This window comes from Ambystoma mexicanum, chromosome 11 (genome assembly GCF_040938575.1).
Source record: "Ambystoma mexicanum isolate Mex_15411 chromosome 11, UKY_AmexF1_1, whole genome shotgun sequence".
Classification (NCBI taxonomy): Eukaryota; Metazoa; Chordata; class Amphibia; order Caudata; family Ambystomatidae; genus Ambystoma; species Ambystoma mexicanum.
This window is the reverse complement of record NC_090934.1, coordinates 202,193,328-202,219,468: the sequence shown is the minus strand read 5'-3', so window position 1 is coordinate 202,219,468 and position 26,141 is coordinate 202,193,328.

The following is a 26,141-nucleotide window of genomic DNA, read 5'->3' as shown; positions in this document are numbered from 1 at the left end:
CATCGAGTTTCCACTATCAGTCTGTTGAAAGACGCAATATAAGCCAAAAGGTCTTGATTACCTTGCCGCAATGAAAGGAGCTCATTGTCCAAGGCCTGCCCCTGTGAATGTCTTGCAAACAGTTTTTCCATACTGAGCTGAAAAGCTTGAAAATCATGGAGAACCGGATCATCTTGATTAACTAGAGGGATCGACCAGTCTGCCGCATTGCCACTAAGGTACGAAAGCACGAAAGCTACCTTAGCTTGATCAGTTGGAAAGACTGCTGGCCGGCATAAGAAGTGCAACCGGCACTGATTAATAAATACTGCAAACCTCTTTGGGTCACCAGAAAATCGTTCGGGCGGAGCCAGAGGTACATTCCCAGGTAGGTTGATCTGCACTGGGTTCGTAGAGGATGTTGAAGGAAGATTTGCCCCTGATGCGGGTAACGGAGTTTGTCCGGATTGTGACTGTAGCAATTGTCTAGCGAGATCGTCTGTTCGCTCCTTGGAAATAATCATTTCCCTTCTGAGAGCATTCGTTTACTGATGGGCTGCATGCACTTCTGCTCTTAGTTCCCCAATTAACTGGGCTAACTGGTCGGTATCCGAGGTTTCCATAGCGCCTGGGTGGGAGTTTTGCGGTAGGCTTTGTGTTCTGTAACGCTCACCTGATTCCCGCAGAGGCGCAGGTCTTGACTGGGTGAATGCCGTATCTTCAAAGGTGATGTGTAACACACGGTTGGCTCTTTGGGCTGGATCTCTGTGCACTGTATGTCTGACTCGAAGAGTAAGATGTCTGCAGATAGAAAATATGGGATTAATGAACTGGGGTTATTGGGTGCCTCTCTCCTCTTCCATTTCTCTTCTCCTGTAGAACTCCAAAGGTTAATGCCCTCACCTTAGGTAAGTGAACGCCGAGCTCTCCATCTGCCTCGGGGCAGGGTGCCGTAACCAGTTTCTTCACTGGATAAGGGTGCAGGCCTCTTGACCTCAGAGGACTGCTGTCCGTCGTTAACTGCACGAACGGTAAGTTCTGGGCACTTCAAATGTCTTAAAAGTCTTTTGTAATGATATCTCTTGTTTTGCAGGGTTCCGGCGATGGCGAATGGCGGGCTGATGAGAGTTGAGGATCGAACCCGCGTGAGGAATAGAAGCGCCTGGAAGCACGTAAGTAAGCGCTTGTAGCCTGCTTCACGATGCGCACTAACTGTCCCTTTTATCTTGCAGGTACAAGTTCGGAGCTTTCGAGAAGCTGAAGGGTGCTGGAATACCCACTGGATTCGGCGTGGGAAGGAGTAATGGCACGTGAGTAATAAAGTTGCCCAATGTCTTTAAACGCACCTTCTTTTGTCTTCCAGATGCGGGATGCAGCACCGAAGGCCTCCGGAGCGTGCGAAGATCTGGTAAGCTTTTGTCTTTCAGATGCCGGAATGCAGTGCGAAGGCCTCCGGAGCATGCGAAGAGTAGGTAAGCCTTTGTCTTTCAGATGCCAGAATGCAGCGCGAGGCGTTGGTGACAGCCGATGGACCAGGTAAGAGATGCGCTGCCACTGAAGACCGTAGTGCTAACCTGTTCTTTCTTTGTCTTTACAGGTGCTGCTGAAGACTGGATTCCAGGATGGTAAGCCTTTGTTCCCTTAGGCCCAGGATCAGAAGCAGAAGACACGATGAGCGTTCTGCTGCAGAGAATGCAGAATAACACAAAGCAAGATTCATCCATCGGGTGTGGTTTAAATAGCCTCCTGTAGTGCTTAGGTGTCTCCTTCCACAGCCACGCCTAGGTAAGAAAAGAGTTCCTGCTTTCCAGAAGAGTTCCAGTGTTCTGAACCTAGGGAGTGGCTCCTGCCCCACCCAACAGGAAAAGTAGTCCCAAACAGAAGAGGATCAGGGGTTCAACTGGCAGGTAAGTAAGCAGCATGGTCTGCTGCAGGTAAGTCCACCCAAGCATTATGAGCCCGGCGCTTCCAGCGCTGGGACTGGGCATCTTTATGAGCCTGGTGCCACTGGCGCCAGGACAGGGTCCAAAAGGTCCCAATTGGGACTGGCTGGCACTCGGAACCGGGGTTATGGGTCTGCTTCCAAGGGAGTCGGGCAAGTCCTGATCTTTTGGAAGCAGAGATCATGACACCTGCCTGAGCCCACCTGTAGAAGTTAGATGATGAAGTGCTCTCCTCCCCTGGTGTCCCAAAACACTCCCCTATTCCCTTGTCCTATCAGCACATAGGGGGCAGTGGGGGAGTGGAGGCTAGCCAATCCCTTTAGCAAGAATCATGACACATTAGTGATGTCATCTGCCCTATAACTAAGCCAACGTGCCTCAGAGCAGGAGTTTTCGCACTAATTCCATGAGGTGACTTGCTGTCAAAATCTGGTGTAAACATCCCAGCAGAGGAAGGCCTAATCTTGGAGTGGAGCCAGGAGACATAGAAACTGCTTGCGGCCCCTTGCAAGGAAAGATTGGAGACCCTTGACTGACCCCTTTGGCTGTCCCAGCAGTGGTGCCCTGACGCTCTCCGATGTGAAATCCAGACCTCTCCTGTAAGTAGAAATACCCCAAGCCATAGATTGTATAAGCCCTATATTCTTTCAGCATTGCCTTAGATATTTCCCCATTGCATAATCCTGTTTGCCTGTGCATCTTAGTTCTTTCCCCATTGAAAAATCCCTGTTTGCCTGTGTAGATCCTTAGCCTATTTATCAAAGTAAATCAATTAATTCCCCATTTAATTCACGGCATCTGTATTGTTGTCATTCAAAACCAACAATCTTTTCCCAGTGTGTTGTAAGCCGGTATAGTCCTAAAGATTTGCCAACAGAATTAACCTCAAAAAGCCTGGTTTCCCTGTGTGTCCCATTGTAAGGTGCAACACAAAATTGTCCTGATTTTCCCATTATAAGGTAAAAACGAATTCCCATTAGCATTTTTTTCCACATTGAAATTGTGCCAAACATCATTAAAATCAATGTTCTCATTCTGTTCTGGTAATAACCCTGAAGCCATGGGCGTTATTGTCAGGCGTTGCAAAAAAATAAAAATGTTCCCATTGCATTTCTGTCTCCTCTATTGCTTTTGTGATCAAGTCTTCCAAATCCGATTTTCCCATTGTGTGCTGACTAATATTCCCCAAAGCCCTGCCTGTCCTTTCCCCATTCGGTCCATTCTTCCCCATTGCAGTTGTGCTAAACCATTCAAACCAATTTTACCTTTGTGCTCTGCAAAACATATTTTCCCATTCCCTTTCTGTTCCCCATAATGTTTCTGTGAGCACTACCCAAAAAACGATTTTCCCACTGTCACTCCCTTCCATTCAAAAGAGTCAAGCCTAGTGGATGTTTGGAGGGTGAGAGTTGCTGGGAGAAAAGTATAATTCTGTTAATTTTCCTTTTGTGCTTTGAACTATTCTTTGCTTGTATTGGGTAGTGATGTAAAATGTAATTGTAACTGCACATTCTAGTGTCATCTCTGTGTTGGTACTTTACCAAAAAGGATATTTTGTCCTTGTGTAATCTGTTTGTTCTAATTTGCCTAAATAAATTAATTAATAAATATCTTATTAATACACACCGGCCTGGTTCCTAGTCCATTATGGCACGGGGTATTTGTTGAGGTTGTGTGCAAGATGGGTGGAGGCCTTTGTCAGAGCCCAACAGGGGCCTAGCGTGGCAGCCACCAGTGTGGGAATTTATTCATCCAGCAGATGCCATTTCTGTCCCACTTGTAGAAATCTCAGATGGGGACGAATGGCATCTGCTGGACTAAGGCAGCATCAGGAGCAAGAAACAGCTCCAGACTACATTTCCTAGCGCCCCCCGGGAGCAGCACGTCCAGGAACGAGCACATGGGGCCTGCAGCCCACACGGACAATGCCCTAGCAACCGCGCATGCGCGAAACGGGATCGCGCATGCGCAGAGACTGAAGGCTTTGTTCGCGCTCAACCTTTTCACGGACGGACGCGCTTTCCAGAGCTCCGAGAAGGCAAACTCCTGCACGGGGCCATCCCTTGCCCAGATCTATTCACTGCGGCCCGCGGCTCAAAAGCTAAGTACTTTTAACGTCCCTGCATGGAACGTAGACTAAATTTCTCAATCCCCGAACTACTGACTGCATGACGGCAAGGGGGGGGAGTGAGTCTCGGGAGGCACCCGTGGTTAAAACAAAGCCATAGGGTGTATTTGAACAACAGACGCACTAACACCATGAACAGTTGTGTGCGAGTTAATCTTTGGTGAAACGCACATATCAGAGAACAGCGTTCTGAACAGTTGTGCACGAGTAATCTTTGGTGAAACGCACGTATCAGAGAACAGCGTTCTAATATCTTTTCATTTGACAGATGCAACACACGGTTTCCAGGCACCGCTGGGGGTACAGACAATCCGGACCACGGACAAGTACCCCAGCTAAGTTTATTTTTACAGTTCTATTGGCACAAAATCTGTAACGTGTTATTGACAGTCTGGTGCTGGGGCCAGTACAAAACCAAAAACAATTGTGTACAAATATCTGTACTGCTAATGCTAGCTCGTAGTGTGGGTGGGTTCTAACCTGCATCTATGCCTAATGTGTAGAAAATTCTGAGCTATGTTTGAGGTACTGCAGAACACTATTTGATCCGACACTGAAGCAAGTGTAAATCAAAAAGGTGATGTCGCAGAAGCTAGCTATGAAGGGTGCTAGCTTTTGAATCGGTGCCAAGAAGCTAAGCATCCACCTAAAAACGTAGTGCAGTAAAACTAAGTGTGTGTGAGTGTGGAGTGCATGTATGAAAGGACTCCTCAAAAGGTGTTCACATAACAACCAAGCACCTTCAAGAGACCAGGAGCATGTTTACCCTGCAAGCCTACCTTAACCTCTACCCGGTGATCCTACAACCCCCGTACCCATCCAATCCGAGGACCCTAACCCTCTTTCCCCGTGGTGTTTGCGGTGTCCTGTGTGCATTAAGTCCCAGGCCCCAAAACTGCTAAGGGGAGGAAGGAGTTTGTGCTGCTTCTGCGCTGGATCCAGGAACTACGACAGCCTTATCAAAAAGGGTGTATACGAATTGTTCGTATTACAACTGTTCGAATGACAATTTACCTTTTCACAATTGACCGAATTGTGAAGGTCAATTGTAACATATATGCGGGGGGAAAACCCCTCAACCCTCCACCCAACCTAAACCTGTCCAAAACCCCATATATATATATATGCGGTCAATTGTGAAAGGGTCAATTGTGACCCTTTAAATTCGGTCAATTGTTCATTTGAACAATTGTAAACGAACAATTTGGGTAATACCTCAAAAAGGACATGAATGATAGAAATAAAAGTGTTTTTATTGTGCGCCACATTCGTTGTAGGTGAAGGAGATCCCTGACTTGCTTGTGACCATATAATAAATCGCGACAAAAGTGGGGGCTTGTGCCGTGATTGATGAAGTGTTTTCACTCTTGACAGTGCAGCATAGCAGACTATTCGTTGAAGGTATTGTTACATTTAGTGGGTAGAAAGCTGTGTTGTATTGTGAAGGTGCCATCCAAACCTGTACCCTGGGTTTCAGGGCTGTGTGTATAGATAACAATAATCAGTGTGTCCATTGTTCTGAATACAAACTAAGCAGAAGCCCGGTTGGTATTTTGCCCTTGCATAGAGAACCTATTAGGTGCAGAACACATTTCATAATGAGCACCGTAGAAATTAACATGGCCAGAAAGCACCTTCTATCCACATTGTTCATTAAAGGTGAATGGGTAGAACAGGAGAATGAAATATGGCACTCAAGAATGATGCAGGAGGTTACCTCTGTAAATATGGCTATGTGGCAAGATAATGGCCTGTTACATCAGGCCCTGACAGACTTGTACATGACACAGACCACCAGAGATGAGCACATTAAAATGGCCCAGTTTACAGCATATATTTACTTCGATGTGGTGATCATGGAAGAAAGATACCAGGAGAGTGTAGCCTCTGTCCAAACCCAATCTGAGATGTTGGATCAAGCACAGAGAGAACTGAGGCAAGTAGAAGAAAAAGTGCAACAAAGTCAAAATTCTGAGTAAAAATTAGAAAACAAGATTCAGCAGTTGAAAGATGAGTTAGTGGCAGAGCAGCAAACAAATTTAGAGCGAGAGTCCCCATTTTCTGCACTGAGAAAGGAACATGAAGAACGTGTCGAAAACCTGGGAGAGAGTCAACAAGAACTGTGTGAGCAAGTGGTGCATAATAGAGCCTGTTTAGTGGACATTTGTGCATTTCAAATGAAAATTAAACAACTGAAAGATGAAAATAGCCGGTTGATCGTAAAGGGGGGTGATTTAAAAGGTAGCTATTGTAACTGCACATTCTAGTGTCATCTCTGTGTTGGCACTTTACCTGTTCCCACAACATTGGTGGCTGATGTAATCTGTTCTAATTTGCTTAAATAAATTAATTAATATCTTATTAATACACACAGGGCTGGTTCCTAGTGCATTGTGGCACGGGGTGTTTGTTGAGGTTGTTGTGTGCGAGACGGGTTGGAGGCCTTATCAAAAAGGACCTGAATCATAGAAATAAAAGTGTTTTTATTGTGCGCCACATTCATTGTAGGGAAAGGAGATCCCTGACTTGCTGGTGACCGTATAATAAACCGCGACATACCTCAATGATGATGTGCACCTGCTGCTGCCACATCTACTAGCACACAACAAACATATCACCAGTCAAATGAGGATGGCGCTCTGTTGTTGTTGTGTGCTATGTGACAGAGGAATGGGGATAATGAGGTAAGAGGGCCCTCAGAGCCGGTCCTGGACTTTACTGCCCCTCTGCAGAATTATTCAAGCTGTACGAGGGAGTCCTGTGAGATGGGTGTTCCTCTGCTCGCCATATTGATGCTCAGACTACTGCAGTGCACTTGAGGGCTGGAGCCTGGGAAATGTTGCAAACGCCTCAACTCTGCTGAGCTCTCATGGCCTCACTCCAGGCAGCTTTCTCTAATAGTCTTTGTACTTTTCATCAGATATTAGATTGTGCAATGGCACATGGAGGAACACTAACCATGCAACGCAAAGTAGGAGGGTAGTAAGTTGTATGCTATTGGTACCCGGATATATCCTCTTACTGCTACTTTAAGACATTGATGGCACATTGACCAGGTCCCCTCACTTAGGTAGTTGAACACCTTCAACAAAATCATGAGTGCCAAGGATAGCTTAGGGGCGACAAGACAACACATAGCAACACAAGTTGGAATCCCGGGCTTGCGCTTAGAAACTGGTCCCAAACTGGTCCACGTATGAAGTGCGTTATAAAAGAACAATTATAATTATAAAAACAATTTTCAAGATTTTCAGTTTTAAGAACAGTGCATTGAGGAATTATTATCCTCTGTGGTCCATTGGAGAAGGGCACCTCATTTGGAACAGGGATCACAGAATGAGATGCAATAACTGAAATTAAAAGTGACTTATCAGAACTGAGTTACATGAACAATGGTGGGTGAATACTTAAGAAATTCAGTACCTCCCCAGGACCTAACCATTAGAAAGTAACCCGCCTCTTCCTGGACTGCAAGGAATTCCTTGAGAAATGTAGCCATGTAGCCAATACATGTGACATGGAATGGATTGGCCCTTAATGATTATTATAACAGTGAGAACAGTAGCAAAAAGAAAAAATGGGTGAGAATCTTGTAAAATTTGAAAGCGATATCAGCAAACTCACTTCTTTGGATTTTTACAAAAAAGAGACTAGATGAAATTAACCAAGAAATCCAAGAATTCAAGGGATCCCATTTGCAAAGAAAGTCAAGAAGTTGAGAACCGATATTACCAACTATCGACATGCATGAAAATGTTTTCACATTTTCCCCTATCCAATGGAGGATTTAACTACAGATGAACAATTAGACACAACTCCAATATATCTACCACCTGTAAATGCATGTTTAGAGATACATCATACGGTTCCGTGAGTAGAAGTGATGAGGAACCAGGAACTTCATATCACGCTGATAGACAACAATACCAGAGGAGCAATGATAGTGTCAATAGCAGGTCTTAACTGGAGTTGAGGGTGACAGGTTTTTGTGAAAAGTGGTCTTCTTTCTGAAGAAGCCATCATGCCAGCATTAAACGGCCAATATGTTTATGTCCGAAGAGTGAAGCCAGAGTTCCAATGAGAAAAACCCCAAGGGGAAAAAACTGTGAAGGGCGTTTCCTCAAGAAGAAGGAACTGGAGAATAGGCCAGATGATGTGGAATATGGAATAACAGCAGCATGGAAGATTTCAAATCTTCAATTGATGAAGGTGTAGACAAGTAGCGTGCAAGGAGCAGGACCAGGAGAAGGAACACAGAAGAATGGAGGATCCAAGGCAGGGAGAAGGAGGAATGGAAACAGCACAGGACTAGAAATAACACACAGGAGGAACAAGTAGTGCAAATCAAACGGAAGCTAATCAAGCGCAGGTGGTTGCAGGGCTTCCATCCTTATATTCGACTCAGAGATGGTGATCTGATGCGGCAAGCTCCCAGAACCGGAAATGTCAGTTCCAGCGAAGTGAATCACAGCGGCCACCATCTTGGAATAGGTGACATGACCCAACGTGGCTGCCATCTTGGTGCGGGCACCACGGGATCTGACCAATGATTCAAGGCATCAACACCTCTAACGGTGCCTGACACCCCTGCGGCACATGACAGTATACCCCCTGCCATGCCCTGGGGCACAGGGTTTCCATGGATGCAAATGGCAGAAGTCCCGGATCACTCGAGGGGGATGCACGTTAACAGCTGGCTACCAAGTCTTGTCTCAGGAATTGTAGCCAGACCAATCAACCAGGAATTGTAACCGTCTCCTCCTGAAATGAGAATCACAAGTAGCCCTGACCTCGTACTCATCCTGTCCATCAATGTTTAGCGGAGGAGGTGGAATGGTAACAGAACCAGGACGTTCCACATAAGGCTTTAGCAAAGAGGCATGAAATACAGGATGGATCCGATTCCATGCCCTAGGGATTTGCAGTTGAAAGGCCACAGGATTCACTTGTTTCCATATAAGGAAGGGGTCAAAATACTTTGGTGCCAACTTTGATGGTGTCAGATGCTTGGCCAGGTATTTGGCTGATAACCACTCCTTGTCACCCTGTCTAAACGTGGCACTGGCAGTCTCTTCCAGTCTTCACGAAGTGTCATTGGATCCATCATAAGCTTCATGCTCTGGAGCGCTGTCTGTTGGGTTTCTTGCAAGGTACGAAAGTGAGGTTCCAATGACAGGATGGGAATACCAGGGACAATGTCAAGAGGGAACGCCTTGGGATGATAACCATAGGTACACAGAAAAGGGGTTGCCTTGATGGTAGAATGTAAGGAGTTGTAGCTGAACTCAGGAAGGGATAGAAGTGTTTCTCAATTATCATGCGTTAGTCTGGGGATGAAAGCCAGATGGCATAGCCCTGTTGATATGTAGGAGTTTGAAGGTATCAGGATTCAGACACAGACAACACATTGAAGTTCTTTCAACAAAGTTTTATTAACTCAAAAAGGCAGCCCTCCTTGACTGCTTTTCCCTCGACACCTGTCCACCGCTTCTCCCCAGCAGTTAAGCTTGCATCAGTCACATGTGTCACACTCTCCTGACACTGGATTGTGGCTTGGTTGGCCACTACGCACTTGTTACCCTTTCTTATGTTCCCTTGTCTCTTACCAATGCTTGTTACTTTATAATATATAGTTTGTTGCACTAGTTTGGCTTTGATCAATGCTTGATTTCTTATATCATGCATACAACTCTTTGTGCACTCTTCGCTTTGCTAGCACTTGTTCACAGTTAATGTAGTTCATTGTTTCAATGTAGTTCAACAACTTTCCTTCAGCAGGATTCACATTCTTTCTTTCACTCCTCTCAAGATGCTAGAGTGTTCCCAACTTGCTTTCTTTTCGATTGGTATTCAAAATGCCTTGCTTTCATTCAGTTTGGTATTCGAAATGCCTTTTTTCTGCTTTAACTTGCTTGCATTTCATTTGGTATTCAAAATGCCTGTTTTCATGTAATTAAATATTGAAACTGATTATAACTTGCTTAGCAATGCATGCTTACCATTTATATTAATGTCCAAAGCTTTATCTCTATGACTTTTCTGGTTGCACTCAATGGTCGGTCCTTTAGTTCCTTGTGAGATCCTCTGCCACCACAGGTTTCTTTCTCTCTGTGCAGTCCCTTGCGTCTTCTCCCGGCAGTCTTCTGTGGCTTGCAGACACCCAGTAGTGCTTCTTCTGTGCCGCAGGACTCACACAACCGATTCCTTGGTCCCGCTGGCCTCCTTATTACGGTTTGCCACCAGCCTCCAACATCCTGTACCTTTGCTTCCCGCTGCATATTCTGTGCACTTTTCTTCAGGTCTCGAGCACTTCTCCTGCCACACAGCCACACTGGAGAGGTCTTTCTGCAACCAGCAGAAAGGTCGCACCTAGAAACAGTTGGATACAGGTCCGTTATAAATGCCATATCATACCCAGCAGTTCATGGGCGTTCTCCCACAGCTGACTCCATTTCTTCCAGGATTCCAGCTTTTAAAGCTCTCACCTCCATTTTCATTACAAAAAGGACTAGACCGCTCACCATCAACGCGGTAGTCCAGATTTGCTCTAGTTCTCCTCCTCCTTGTCCCAGTACTTGGCTGGGGTTGATAACTGTTCGCTTTTGCAAAGTGAGGATGTGTTGTTCTAATTGTCCTCTTCTTCGTCACAGTACCGTACAGGTGATATCTGGGGAATACCTCAGGGGCGTCATAGGAAAAAGGCTGACAAATGCCTATAAAAGCTTGAGGGATGGAGGGTTTGTGGTGAAAGGGAAATGGGGGATACCATGTCTCACCTAAGAACGTCCTCTCCCCACTCCTCAAGTCTCCTCCACCCAGGTGATCCTCCCTCACATATCTACCCATAGGGTTGGGATCCAAAAGTGATGGCCTTTCCCTGACCACCTGAGAAGAGAATACTGGTGGAAAAGAAGTGGGGATGCCCTTAGGTTCCTCACAAGGAGGTTGCAGAGGTAACCCCAGAACTTAGATGTGCATTGTGTGCCTCTGTCAGAAACAATCTTCTCTGATAGCCCATGCGAATGAAAGATGTCTTGTACGAATATGCCTGCCATTTCTTTCGCAGTAGAAAGATTAGGTAAAACCAAGAAATTGTCACTTTTACTGTAATACTCCACTGTGAACATGATGGCAGTGCAGTTGTTAGAAACTGGAAGTTCCACAATAAAATCCATAGATATACATCTCCAGGGAACTGTTGGGATAGGAATGGACTCAATTTTCCCATAGAGGGAGATGGTGAGGTGTTTTAGCTTGAGCACAGGCCATACAAGAGGATACATAATCCTTGATGTCTTTTGGGATAGTAGGCCACCAAAACTAACAAGTCAAAAGATGACATGCAGCACGGAAACCCCAATGTCCGCCAATCACGTTGTCATGGCATAGGCTCAAGGCTTGTTGTTGTAGTCAAAGATTGGGAAGAAACAGTTGATTCTGGAGGAATAGAAGGTCATCTTTCTATAGCACGAAGTGACCAACTGATGCTGGGTTTGGCATTGAGAAAGCCCTTCAGTAGCTTGTTGGACTTCGGACAGAAATGTAGAGGCACTCACAATGATCTGATGTGGAGGAAAAACATGTTCTTGTTTCATGGTGGTGGATGGAACACCACGATTGGACAAGACAACAACTGCAATATTTTCAGTACCAGGGATGTGGTGAAACAAAAATGGTGTTGAAGAAAGAAGTAAGCCTATCCGGCCTGATGACTGTTCCGGCATTCCATGTTTTGAAGGACCCTTAAGTTATGGTGATCCATTCTAACTTCAACCTCATGGACTGCTCCTAAAAGAAAAATGTTTCCAGTCCAAAAAGACATGTTTGACAACTAACAATTATTTTTCCTTCACAGAATAATGGTGTCCGTGGTCAGATAATATCCTAGAAAGGTAAGCTACAGGGTGTTCTAGCGTGCCTTCTGCTGCCTGTTTGAGTACAGAATCAATGGCATAGTCTGAGGCATCGGTTTAGACTATGAAAGGTAGGGGTGTGTCCAGATGTTTAAGTATAGGTACGGAAACAAAGTGTTGCTTCAACTCCTTTTACGGTATTGTGACAAATACCCAGATGTCATCACTTCTCCACTAGGGGGAGCCCCTTCCTGTGAGGCCAGGCAGTCAAGGCCGCTACCCGATAGTCCCCCTGGGGGTGGTACTCAGTGGGTGGATCTCATGCGGAGGGAAGCCCCATATGGGATTAGTGACAGTCCGGGGAGAACATGCTACCCCAATAGCCCACATAACCTTAATCAGCCCTCCTTTCTAGCGCCCTACACACCATCCATAGTGTTCCTATCTTTTTCCTTAAAACCAGTAAGGTAGGGAGTACTGGGATGAGGAAGAATACGACTTACTCACTAGGGATCCTCAAGACCACTACTGAGCTGGAGGAGAGCCAACTGACTCGCTAGGAGACCTCAATACTAGCACTGAGATGAAGAGGCCACTGACTCACTAGGAGTCCTCAAGACCAGGACTAGACGAGGAAGATTCCAGCGGACTCACTAGGAGACCTCAATGCCATTACTAGACGAAGAAGAGCCAACTGACTCACTACGAGTCCTCAATACAAGTGCTGAGATGAAGAAGAGTTCCACTGACTCACCAGGAGTTCTCCAGATCAACACTGAGAAGAAGAAGAGTCCAACTGACTCACTAGAAGTCCTCAAGATCGGTACTGAGATGAGGAGGCAGTGTGAAAGCCTAGAGAGCACCTCTGTGAATCATACTGAGCAGTCTAGTCTTTGTGGATTTTCTATTGGCCCAGACCTGAGTGAAATAGAAAAAGGAAATTGAACCACACAGAAAGATCCTCCCAGACGGAACTGGGAGCTGCGAGCCTGCGGTCAGGAGCTGAGCAAAGCAAATCCAGATGAAACCCTTACCCGTCGGCAGATATGCTCCAGAGAGCTTCACGTGGTCGGGCCGTGTCTGGAATCAGAAAACCGACGTGACAGCTGATCAGGAGAGCTGCAGAGCGTGGTTGGCCTGGGACACGATACCGGAAAGCAAAAAGCTGCTGTTCAGCCACCGCATTACTCTAATGCAGGAGGAGGTCTGCGAACAGGGGCAAGAGACCCAGAAGCAGCCGACATAGACTGGTGAGCAACCAGAGAAGGGTTGGGAAACCCGGAGGCTTGCTGGGAACCCCCAAGAGAGTATACTGCAGTAGGACGCGAGTTTGGTACCCACAGCCAGTAAGCACTTTCCCCCAAAGCCACCTTCTTTGTGGCCGTTCCTGGGAGTGTGGAAGACCGTGACTACCCATAGCAATAGAACGTGAAGCCAAAGGGGTCTGGGACCCAAGAGCAAGATGCTAAAGGGGTGGGTCTAGGACACAAGTGTAAAAAGCCAAAGGGGTCTGGGACCCAAGAGCAAGAAGCCAAAGGGGTCTGGGTCACAAGGGCAAGAAACAAAAGGGTCTGGGACCCAAAAGAGGGACAAACCAATACTACAGTGGCCTAGGACCCGACCATAAGAATACCTGTCAGGTGTAGCGATCCATGTATAAAGCTCAAGGGTTCTCAGACCCAAAAACTAGAAACCAAAGGGGTCTGGGACACAGAAAGAGACAGAAGCCAATATCACAGGGGTTTGAGACCCAACAACAAGAATATGTTTGTTTGTTTGTTTATTAATTTGTAAGGCACACCAAACCCGTAGGTAACTGGGCGCAACGTGGCAGTATAGTGAACCAGATGCAAACTGTAAATGATCAGGAAAAGACCAGGGGGTGGGAGATATATGCATTGGGGTTGGTGGACATTATAAAAAGGAACCAAGAGGAGGGGGTCCTTCTCTTGACACAGTGAAGAAACTTTTTTTCTAGCTGCATTTTCGGGAGCATTGTGGAGAAGACCAGGGGAAGAGAGAGATACCCCCTTGTGTTTGTGGAACCAAGAGGAGGTGCCCTTCTCTGGACATTGTGAACATACAAAACTCAATGTGCCTTATTGAACCTGCAATACAAGGAACCCTTTTTGAGAATTTTGATTTATATCCCTTAAGAAGAACATTTTATTTTGTATCACCCAAAAGTGTACCTTCGACAGTCATCCAAAAGGAAGAAACCTTTTCATCAGAATCAAGAAGACATACCCCTTTTCTTTAGTTGAATATGGTTTAAGGGATGGAAATAGGTATTTGGACAAAGGACAGTGAACTCTTTGCTTTAGACTGGCATCCTGATGTATTCCTTAGTTTAATTTGAGGTAGGGAAACCCCTCTTAGAACTAGGGTTAGGCAGAGTTTTCTCTTTGATTTTAGTACCAATAAAAGCATATAGCCAGAAACATAACTCCTGTGCACCGATGTCCTCCTTCCACACACTTACACAATCCTTGATGGGTGACGAAAGCCCAGAAAGGTTGGGGAGGAATTTCCTGTAGAAATTTAACAGACCCATAAAACTCTATACCTCCTTAGCAGAACGGGGAGAATGCTATGAGGTTGTAGCATTTACTTGCCTTTGGGTCCAGAGATATACCTTCTGGTAATAGTACATAGCCTAGATAGGAACCAGGCCCCGATTCTGTCAAGAACAGGTCTTACTGGGAGCGGAGGGCAAAAGGTTTTTGTGAAAAGTGGTCTTCCTTCTGAAGAAGTCACAGTGCCAAAAGAATACTGGCAATTCAGTTACCCCAAAGAGTGAAGCGAGAGTTCCAATGGGACAAAACACAAAGGGGAAAGAACCAGTGAAGGGCAAATCCTCAAGAAGAAGGAACTGTAATATAGGCCACAAGATGTGGACTACAGAATAACAGCAGCATGAAAGAATCCAATCTTAAATAGATGAAAGAGTAGACAAGTAGAGGGCAAGGAGCAGGACCAGGAGAAGGAACACAGAAGAATGGAGTATCGAAGGCACAGAGAAGGAGCAAGGTAAATAGCGCAGGACAAGGGATGGACAAGACGTGAACTCACGTTAATCAGGCACGGGTGGTCGTAGTGCTACCATCCTTTTATTTGACTCAGAGATGGTGATCTGATGCGGCAAGGTCGCGGAACCGGAAACACCCATTGCAGCAATGTCAATCATGGCGGACACCCTCTTGGAATGGGCGACCTGACCCAATGCAGTCACCATCTTGGTATGGGCACCACAGGATCTGACCAATGATGCAAGACACCAACGTCTCCAATGCCCCCAGTGGCACCAGGCATCCCTGCGGCGCATGATAGATAGATCCCACAGACAAACACAAGGCAGACAACATTTGTTTAGGTCACGGACAGGGAGCAAACCAAGAATTGGGGGGAGCAGGCAGGGAAGAAAAAAACACACAGTTGGTCATAATTTGGATGACATGGAAAATTAAGATCTTAATAAATGACTGGTGTAAATTTTCACAAACACGCAAAGATCATTTGAATTCAGACTTGAATTTAATTCATGAGGAAGATTAGACAACACAAAATCGGTTTGATGGGGCCGACAATGTCAGAGTACTTTGAAGCGCCTACCAAAACTCCTGAATCTATAGTATTTGAAAACAAGGTTACTGCAAGACAGAGTGGAAATGGAGGCTTCATGACATAATAGGCAGTATTGCAATACCACACAAGCAGAGAGAGAAGCATTGGAGAGGCTAGAAACATATGATGACATAATCATAGTGGATGCAAATAAGAGAGGCACCATTGTGTTTATGCATAAACACAAGTACATGGCTGAGTTTTGCAGCCGGTTAGAAGATACAACTAGTTATGAATAATGTGTGTTAGATCCCACCACAGCGCATAGAGATAATATTTTAGATAAAAATGATATCTTCATTCACGGGCAGGTGAATTAGCAAACAGGAAAACATTTTCCTCACACGAGAAAAAATCTGAGTGATGATATTTTATACAGTCCCAAAATAGACAAGAACCTAGAGCCCCCACTAAGGAGACTTTTTATATCCAGGATTGGCTGGATTATAAGGCCTTTGTCAAAATAATGTGAGGGGTCAGAAATGAAAGCCGGACACAACGTTTTTGGTTAAAGAATGTTATTAACATAAATGGTTTGGAAAAATGCCTCTCTGACCCTGCTCTAGAGGAATGTCCCTACCTATAACCAAACACTAAGGCTCTGTCTTTGCCAGGATGTCAGAAATCAAAACCAGCCTTGTGCCCAAAACTTCCTATCCTGACCCTTACTCTACAAACGAAATAATAAGGTGAGAAGGGAAATGTCTTTAACCTGGTATTTGCTAAAAGTGTTCATGAATAAAAATATAACCGCTCCAACATAAAAGTTCTCCAAGGTAACAGACCTTGGTTCCAGAGGGTGGTTCCTTTCCCTGGATTGTTTAATGGGATGGCAATGTCTCTTGGTCTAACAGTTGGGTGTGTCTTTTCTTGGCCCACAACAATCCTGTTAGATGAAAAGCTGTTTAGCCTTGTGGTTTCCTAAACGGTTCCTTCTTTTCAAAGGTTCTTTCTTAACACACAATTCACTAAGAGTAACACGCCTTGGCTCCAGAGGTTTACTCCCTTCCCCTGGATTCTTCTCAAACTTCAATGACTCTTGGGATTGCCCGGTTTACTTCCTTACCAGGATTTCTTATACTTCCTTGGACTACCTGGTAGACTCCCTTGTCAGCATTCGTAAACAACAGTTCCTCGTTTACTTCCACAATCTTTTTTGAACAGATACAGGCCTTTCTCATGACTTCTTTATAGGCTTGCAGTTGCCTGGTATACTCCCCGCCAGGACTCCTAATGCACTTCACACTGCCAGGCACACTTCCTTAACAGGACGCCTTAAGCACTTCCAACTGTCTGGTATTCTCTCCTTCCAGGACTTCTAAAATACTTGCATTTTGCCTGGTTTCTACGCCTATCAGGACTTCTCATTTCCATATATGTGTCACAGTCTCTCTCTACATTCACAATTGTATATCTTTTCCTTGATTCAATATTTCCAATACTTTCAATGTTCGCTTTCAATTGGCCCCATATCAGCATTTCATGCAGTCATATTTTGTTAAGGGTTGCATTTGCATTCGGCCTTTTTGACTTATAAACCATCTTCTTATCGTTTAGTTTTCCATGGCATTACAAAGTTCAAATTGTGTTTGGCGCGGTCGCCGAAACGCCTTAAGGCCCCTACTTCGCTTGGGCTGACTCACCGACTCTGCCTGGCATCTTCGGTCCCATTTCTGTTTATGCGGCGCAGCTCTGCTGCTTGCCTTCCACTCTGGACTGCCTTGACGTCTCTCCACCTTCTCCTGCGGCTCTGCTCCTGCATGCCTACGCCCAGGAATAGTCTTGAGGTACGTGGAATTTCTGCGGCCCTGCTTGCTCTCTCAACAATTCTTTCCCTGTTTGCTGGCGAGCCCCTTGGCTGCGCCACACCAATTCGTGCCTCCAGCTTCCGCACACCTTCAAGGGAGATGTAACATCTTCTCCTGAGCAGCCTCTCACAGTTTGGTTTCTAATTTTAAATGTCCTGCACCCAGGTGCTTTCACAAAACAACTAGCACCTTCATTGAGCTTGAAGCTCCTGCTGCTCTGCATGCTTTTCTTCATCCTCCTTGTCTGAGTACTTTGGTGGATGTGGGAATTGGAGTCCACTGATAAGAACTGATGCATAGTATTTGGAGAAGCTCTTTCTATGATTCTATATGAACAATCAGTTCTATATGAAGGGGAATTGGAACTGAAAAAGCTTTTCTTTGAGTTTTTACTTTTCAGGCCATGGATGGGAGTTTGGCCTAAATAGTGTTGGGGAGAAAAGGTTGTTCAATTTTCCCCTAAATGGCGGAACAGATGCATGACAATAGGCCATTAGAGTATTGGGTACCAAGGGGTCTCTTCCATGGGAAAATGGGGGATACCGCATCTCATCCACTGAAGCCATGACATCTCCCAGTGGTTGTCTTCTCCCATGTGATCCTCCCTCATATAGCTGCCCCCAGGGTCCAGATCGGGAAGCGGATGTCATGCCCTGGCCACATGGGAGGAGGTCACCTCCAGGGAATAGGTGATGATTCCATTGGATTCATCACAATAGGCAGATCATTGTATGAAGAATTATATTCCAAGCAGGAAATCTTACATAAAAGATATGACACAGATGTTCACTAATGTAGACATGGATATCACGTCTTTGTATACTAACATACCCCAAGAGGATTTCATAAAACTAGCCGTTCCGAGCATAACATATGCCGTTCTAGCATACCTTAAAGGTCAATATCAGGTGGGATTACTGCAACAGCCTCTTCCTTAATCTTCCTCTTTCCTCCCTCCGCCCTCTTCAACTAATCCAGAATAGGATATCCCTCGCTTCAAGCCCAGGGACCGTATCTCTCCAGCCCTAAAATCTCTCCACTGGCTCCCGGTGTTTGCAATTATCAAATTCGAGACCCTCTGCATCATCCACAAGACTTTCTGGGGTCTTGCTACATCCAACTCTCTCTCCCTAAATACCACCCTGCTAGAATCCTTCAGTCCTCTAGCTCCAATTCTCTGCATGTCAGATGTTTCTCCAAGCAAAGAGTGGGGGGTGGAACGGCCTCCCTGCCCCTATCTGACTTGAGCCGGATCTCCTTAAGTTCCAGAAGATTCTCAAGACCTTCCTTTTCTCGGCTTCCTTCCCTCTCCCCCTCACTTGCTAGTCTCCACCTGACGCTGCAACTGGTTGCCTGTGTCCCCTATGGTCACTCCTCCACCAGTCTTCCCCCCACACTTTTACGGGCACCTTTTCCTGACCAGCTTACTGAGTCTGGTCCACTCCCATTCCCCACTATTGAACCCCACCCCGTTTTTCCCCAGAAACCTGCCCTCCTTGGCTCCCCTTAGCACTGGCCTAGCCCGAGCTCCTCCCTCCAGCACTTCTCCCTCCCCCTCTCCCTATCCCATCCCCGAGATGAGCCCGCACTCACTACACTTATAGATACTGCACTTGCACAATCCGAATGTCACAAGGCCTAGTAGGCTGTTACTGTTCTTTTCTCCTCTGTCCGCCCCCCATACCCGTCTTTGTCTTGTGATGCCTGGAAACACTTTGCTGTATAGGCGCCATACAAAGGTTCAGTAAATAAATCAATATTCGTCAGTAATTCATATGGTCACTTTCGGAATTACCACTGATCGCTTCCAGGAAGGGGGCGTCGGTCCCTGTGACTTATTAATGGTAATTGAAAAGGCTAAACGTATAGGTAACTGTCTTCTTTTTAATTTGAAAGGCATATTTATACCAGATGGAATAAGAACAGTATCTAAGTTCCATCGATTACACAGGCCTCTATTAAGTGTCAAGTACATATATTCCAGCAAAAATCCATATGCACAACAGATACATGCAGATACATGTCATGAGCACTGCTCCCGAGAAGCCAAGTCAAGCCCAGCATCCCCGGAAGCAGGCTCACGACCCTCGTCCCCGGCTCCAGCAAACCCCTATTGGGGCCCTTTAGACCATGTCCTGGCGCCTCTGGCGCCAGGCTCATAAGGAACCTCAGTCCTGGCGCCAGGAATTCTTGCAAAGGTGCTTGGGTGGACCTACCTGTAGCAGACCATGCTGCATACTCACCTTTGCAAATGCTGGCAGGATGAAGTCCCCAGCCTTCTGCTGGGAGGAACTATTCCCTGAACTGGGACTACTTTCTTACCTGGGTGGGGCTGGTGCCACTCCTTAGCTCTGGAAATCAGGAACTCTTTTACCTGGGCGAGGCTGAGGAAGAAGACACCCAATCACTCCAACACTATTTAAACCACACCCGATTGGGAAAACGTGCTTCGCGTTATTCTGCATCTGCAGCAGGACGCTCACTGAGTCAGCTCCAGCATTCCAGTGACATCTCCAGCTTCAGCGTCAGCTCAGCAACCTGTGGAAGAAAGACACGAGAACTATACTTACCATCCAGGAATCCAGACTCCAGCAGAACCTGCAAGCAAAAGAAACATAAGGTTAGCAAGTTGCAACACGTTCGCAGCCGCGCTCGCTTACCTGATCCATCTGTGCTTTCACGGATTCTTTGCGGCCTTCTCTTCAGCAGCCTAACGGCACCTGTAAAGACAAAGAACATTGTTAAGTAGGAATCGGGTGAAGGCGGCCGCATTTACTTTTCTTACCTGCTTTTGTGCGCGTATTACGATCTCTTCAACCGCAGCAGCCCGGCACCTGAAAACAAGAAAAGACATTATTTAAGTGCCATTAAAGACTGCAAGAAAGCCTAACACTTACGTGTTTCCCCACGTGCATCCGCGACTGGGAAAACGCCCGCAAGATCCCGACACCTGCAAATAAGAAAAGAGCATTGTTAGAGGTGCTATAATAAGGTGACAGATCATTATACTCACGTACTTCGCACGTGCAACGGCAACGGACGAACAACGCCCGCAACATCTCAAGACCTGAAAACAGAAAACAAGGGACATTATTGAGGTGTCATTGAAATTCCCATACCTACCTACAACCGCACGTGTCGCGCTCTCAGTGACCACGCCCTCAGCATCCAGGCACCTGAAAAAGACAATGCAAAGACTTCATTAAAGGTGCCCATCTCTTCAAGACTATAAACTCTTTATACCTACTGGCATCCGCTCGTGCAGTAACGGCGGCATCACCTTTTGGCATCTCAGCACCTGTGCCACTTCTAAGGCCACAAAAGACTTTGAGGACCTCCAGTGACGTAACTGGAACCCACGCACCCCTGCATAAGTCGCAGGATGGAGAGCCCAGCATTTATACGCCTAAGGTGAGAGCTCACCAGGACATAGGACTTTCGGAGAGTTGGCGATTAGTGAGGAGGAAGTCCAGCCAAACGGTCATTAACCCTTTTTTCTTCCGCCTGCAGAAACCTTACCCTGCAAGCCAGACGGTCAATAAGAGGAAGCCCAGTCTAGAGAGTCATCCGAGCTCTACGCTTCTCAATTGAAGAGACTATACCAGTTCAGCCGGGACCAGCGCCTCCGTGGGAATCAGGTGAGCGTTACAATACATCACAGTCCCTCCTTCCCAATGTGCCTCTTCCCATTTCCGCTCCTTTTAGCTCCTAGCCCCCCTGCACTGGAACTCCTTACCTCTCTCAATCTGCTCAATACCTACCTTTTCCTCCTTCCCCACTTCCCTGAAATCTCTCCTTCTCCATTCTCCACCATGAAACCTTCCTCACCTCTCATTCTCTCTCCTCCCCTAGCATCTTTCCTATGAACCTCTCTACCCTGCCCCTTCCCCTTACCATCCCTATAATTTCACCCTTATGCCCCTTCTGTTTCCCTCCTCGTTCCCTTCCTCACCCCTTCCCTCTTCCCTCACAGATTAATTGCTCTACTTACTGTTTTATTGATTTGATTCATGATGTAAATTGCTTCTACTGTTATAATGTTCTATGTATTCTGTTGTTATAATGTAAAGCGCTTTGGATTAAAGCGCTATATAAACACAATAAATACAATACAATACAATATATTCCTAGACAAACCCATGTGTACAACACCTACATACCTGGAAACATTATATTGATGCAATATCTGTCTTGTGAAATAGACTTGCATGTGATGTCCTTTCTTTCATAGATTGGGTTAATTCCCTAACATTTAGATGTACATCTAAATGTTTCTTCCACTATTAGAGAGGAAGAAGTTAATTTTCTAGACCTGACTGTTTACAAAACTGGAAAGGGGTTCTGGGTAAAACCATTCCACAAGGTAACTGACAGGAATGCCCTTCACCTCTAGTAAAGCTTTTTGTAACAAGACACCATATAGAGAATGATCTTTACCTTATAGCCTTAAAAAGAATAGAACATTCTGATGTCATGATAGCAGAAAAGAGTCTGTCCAAAATAGAATAACACATTATTTTTTTGACTAAACTTCAAATCAGGTACCTTAATGAGGCCCCTTAGTGGAATATGTTATTGTCGCACCTGGTTCCGGCACTCCCTCCCATCCTCAGCTGCCGCCATGGAAATAGAAAAGGGACTAGAACCCTTTACTATTTACACAACCCCCAGCTTTTAACATTTGTAAGGCTAGATCTTTTCTTTTCTTTCCTTTCACGCCACTAAACCTCTTATTTCTTCTCTTATTTTCTCACATCTGTTCTGTTCTTCTCTACTCTCTGGTCTTCCTGATTCCTACTTGTATCCACTTAAATGTATTATTAATAATAATAATAATAATAATTTTGCATTTATATAGCGCTACGAACTCTCAGGTATCTGAGCGCTGCTTATTATAACCCACGGTGTGTGGTGCTCAATTCTGTCTCCTATTTTCTTTATCTATTTGTGACTCTATTAATCCTACCCTTTCCATTCTGCAATGGCTCTCTTTTCATTCCCAACTTAAGTTTAACTTTCTGTGCCTTGTCTTTAAATCTTCGTAATAAAAACTACGCACTTCAATACAGCAGTCTGGTATTTTGTGCCTCATTGTTATATCCAGCCGGCTATGACTGATCGCAGCCATTGCATGCAACCTCAGTGCTTCTGCCAGTTAGATGCATACCGTATCCCCTGATACGTTTGCTAAGTAGAACCGCTTATGCACTTTGCTAGTGGTTATCCGTTGGGTCTCTTGTCCCACGTTTTTGAACTGAGTCGAATGTACTTCACCATTGTCTTTATGGTTTGTTTCTTTAGAGAAAGCTGGTATGCCACACAACTTTGGCTTTGAGTAATCTGCCTTCTTGCTGAGGTCAGTGTTGCATTTGGTGCAATAACATATGAGCTGATTTTGTGTTTTTTCCACCTATGTGAGGACGGTCTGTTTCTTGATTGCCCGAGTTTTTGCACAGTCTGCAGTTTGTGAGATTAGCTTGACTTCTTATTGCTAGAATCTCTCTTGTGTGTAGTAAATTAAGCCGGGCTCTTAAGAAAGTTTTTCTGAGTTTTTTTTTTCTAGAATTTTATGGAGTAGGCTAAAGGGCTTTTTAATTTGTTATAAGTTGGCAGGAGATGTTTCAAAAGCTTGATCGCCACTGCCTTTTCACCTTCACAGCTTTTGGATCACTCTTTGTGGATGGATTATCAGGTCGTCTGCGGTGCACGCTAAGTTTTCAAATTTATTTTTTTGCTGGTCAGCCAGTTGCATTGTGCTTTACATTTAGTTGATTTGAGCTCATTGTCGATGATATTAAATATCGGGAGACTATCTTGTATCAGTGTTTTCCTGTAGAATGATATTGAGGACACGTTGACAGTTGCTTCTAACGACAGCATTCCCAGCTCTCTTCTTACTGCTGCTGTTGGTATTGAGTTGGGGAGACCGAGTACCGTTTTCCAGATATATCCTTCCAATTTCGGCCAGACGGTCTTTGGCATGGTGATTGTTGCTTCCATTCCATATGTTAGGGCGGGGACTATTTTGCCTTTATAGAAGTTGATGGCTGGCAGCAGCGAGAATTTGCCAAATTTACGGTAGATCAGCCTCATTTCTGAGGTCAAATTTTTCGCTTTGTCCCATAAGTACTGTTGTATTTTGGCCTCTTGTGATGACCCATGAAAGATGACTCCCAGATACTTGAAGTTTTGAACAACTTCAATTTGCACTTTGTTCACTGACCAGGTTTTGGGCGCTTTGCAGAGCTGTTGGGTTTTGGCAAAGATCATGATTTTCGTCTTGCTATTGTTTATTGAGAGGCTGTTGGTTGTCATATATTTGGCAAGGTTATCCAGCTGACGTTGAAGACCTACCGGTGTCTGATCAAGAATTCTCATGTCGTCCGCATATAAGATTTGTGATACCTCGATGTTGCCTATTTCCGGGGAAAGCAGTGGACAGCTACTTATGATTCTTTGAAGTCCCTTAAGAAAGCCACCAATAAGGACGGAGCCAGGCGGCAACCTTGCTTGACTCCTCTTTCTGCTGGTATATCCTTAGAAAGTGTGCCTTGTCTGTTCAGACGGACGCAAAGGGAAGTCTTTGTGTGGAGCGCTATTATTGGATTTAAAACATCTTCAGGACAGTTCTAGAGTTTTAGCTTTTTCCATTGGAGCGCTCTGTCCACCTCATCAAACGCCTGCGATAGGTCTATGAATGCAGCGTAGGCAGCTGGTGATCCCTGTTTTATTTTTGCCTCAAAAATGTTTAGAAGGAGTATGTTTACAGAGGTACTGTCATTTTTTTTTAAACCCATCTGGAAGTGGTCAATGCAGGGGGCCGTTTTTGCCCAACTTTGGAAGTGCTGTAGTAAGAGAGTTGCAAACAGTTTCCCCATAATGTCGAGGAGAGCTATGGGGCGACCGTTGCTTTAGTCCATGCTTTAACCATGACACTGGGATCTGTCTACTGTCTCTGCAGTGGTTGAGCAGGAGACTGATAAAGTATGTCCATTTGTTTATGTAGGTTTTGAGGTCAATATTGGTGAGGCCGTCAGGACCTGGCGCTCTTGATGTTTTGAGCTTTTGAATGGATAAGCTTTTGTCTGGTTTTGAGGAGAGGTCAGTCCAGGGGAGTAGATTGGTCTCAGGGTATAATATCTCGGAGGAAGGTGGTGGCGCAAAAGGATCTGTGAAGAATTTGGCCCATGCCCATTCTGTGACTGAGTTTACCATATTGGATCCCGGGTTTCCCTGTGAGGTGTTGATTAGGGCCCAGAAGTCGCCTGATCTCTTAGTCGACAAGGTTCTCATCATTGTTTCAGCATCATTTTGATATAGGTCAGCTTTACGTGATCTAAGCCATGATTTGTAGATTTTTTACTCTTTGGCCCATGCTTCCCATGTCAGGTCGTTGTTTTCAGCTTTTGCTTTACGTTTAAATTTTCTCAGTGACTTTTTTTCTGCTATTGGTTTGTCGTATGCATGGTGAAAACTGACTGCAGGTTCCTTGCCCTCTTCAAAATTGGAGTGTAGTTTGGCCTTGGTGTAGTCTTGCTACTTGCCGGAGCGCCGCCAACTGCGGCATACTGGTATGTTATAGCTCTCACACTGGCTGCTGTCAAGCGCAGTCAAGTTTGTTGAGTGTTGGCCTCTAATGAAGCTGAGTAGCATTTGGTTTGGTGAGAATTGGAGCACCATGCCATGGATAGCATGTTGTGATCACTTGCCTTTGTTTTTACCACCTGGAAGTGTTCAATTTCGGAAAGCATGGCACTGGAAACAAAAATGTAGTCCAGGGTGGCAGTTGAAGTGCGCCTTTCCCATGTGGGGATCTGTGTGTGGAAATCCTTGATCCAAGCAGCATTATGGAAATTTCTAGAGGTCATCAGACTCATCCAAGCTTGACCTCTTTCTTCTGTTGGTGGCGGAAGGACGGTAGGTATCGGTTCATCTTTTGGGCGAACACACTTTGAATTGATGTCCCCACTGATTATGAGTGTGGTATTCCATTTGATTACAATAGCGTCAATGGTTTCAGCCACTGTTTGGCAGAAGTCTGCGGTCGACGTTTTTTGGGGGTTCCAGTAGACGGTAATTATTACGACGTGTGTCGATGACCAAGACTCTGTGGCATTAGAAAAGTAGTTCCACTGTATAAGGACAGCCAAAACCCCATAAGATCTTGTGATCGTCTTAATGATCTTCAGGTCCTGACCTGTCCGAACCGCAATGAGTAGGCCAGATGACGGGCGGCCCATCAGACCTTTTACAGCTGGTGATGTCTCAATTTCAAAGCTGTCCATTGATGGTTTTTCAAGGAGCCAAGTCTCTTGGAGACAAAGAATATCGAACTGTCCTAAGTCCTCGCTGTTGGGATCAGTTAGATGGGCATGGCCTCTGGTGTTCCATGATGCTAAGGTCAGTGCCTTTTGAAGATAGGGTTTTTTTAGAGTCTTTGGTGATTGCTATCTTTTGCGATTTGGGATCAGGGCCCCTATTAGCCAATTCCAAGGACCTCCTGACGTCGATTCTTTCCTTTCACTGACAGGCGTCTCGCTGGATGTCTTTGTCAGCGATTTCTGTCTGATGTTTCTGTAACTGTCGGGTCTGGTTCGGCGTGGAGATCGTTCTCTAAGGCTCTGTCTTCTTTGGTAGACATGTTGCCTGTCATTACTTGAATGGGCAGATCTTGAGCTGGTCCCTTCTTTAGGATCACAAGAGTGAAATACCTCAGTTTTATCAGTCGAGTATCTGCGATGATTCTTGTTTGTTGTCTCCTCAAAATGGGCCTTCAGGTCAGCTCTTCGGGAGTTGTGATAGTCTG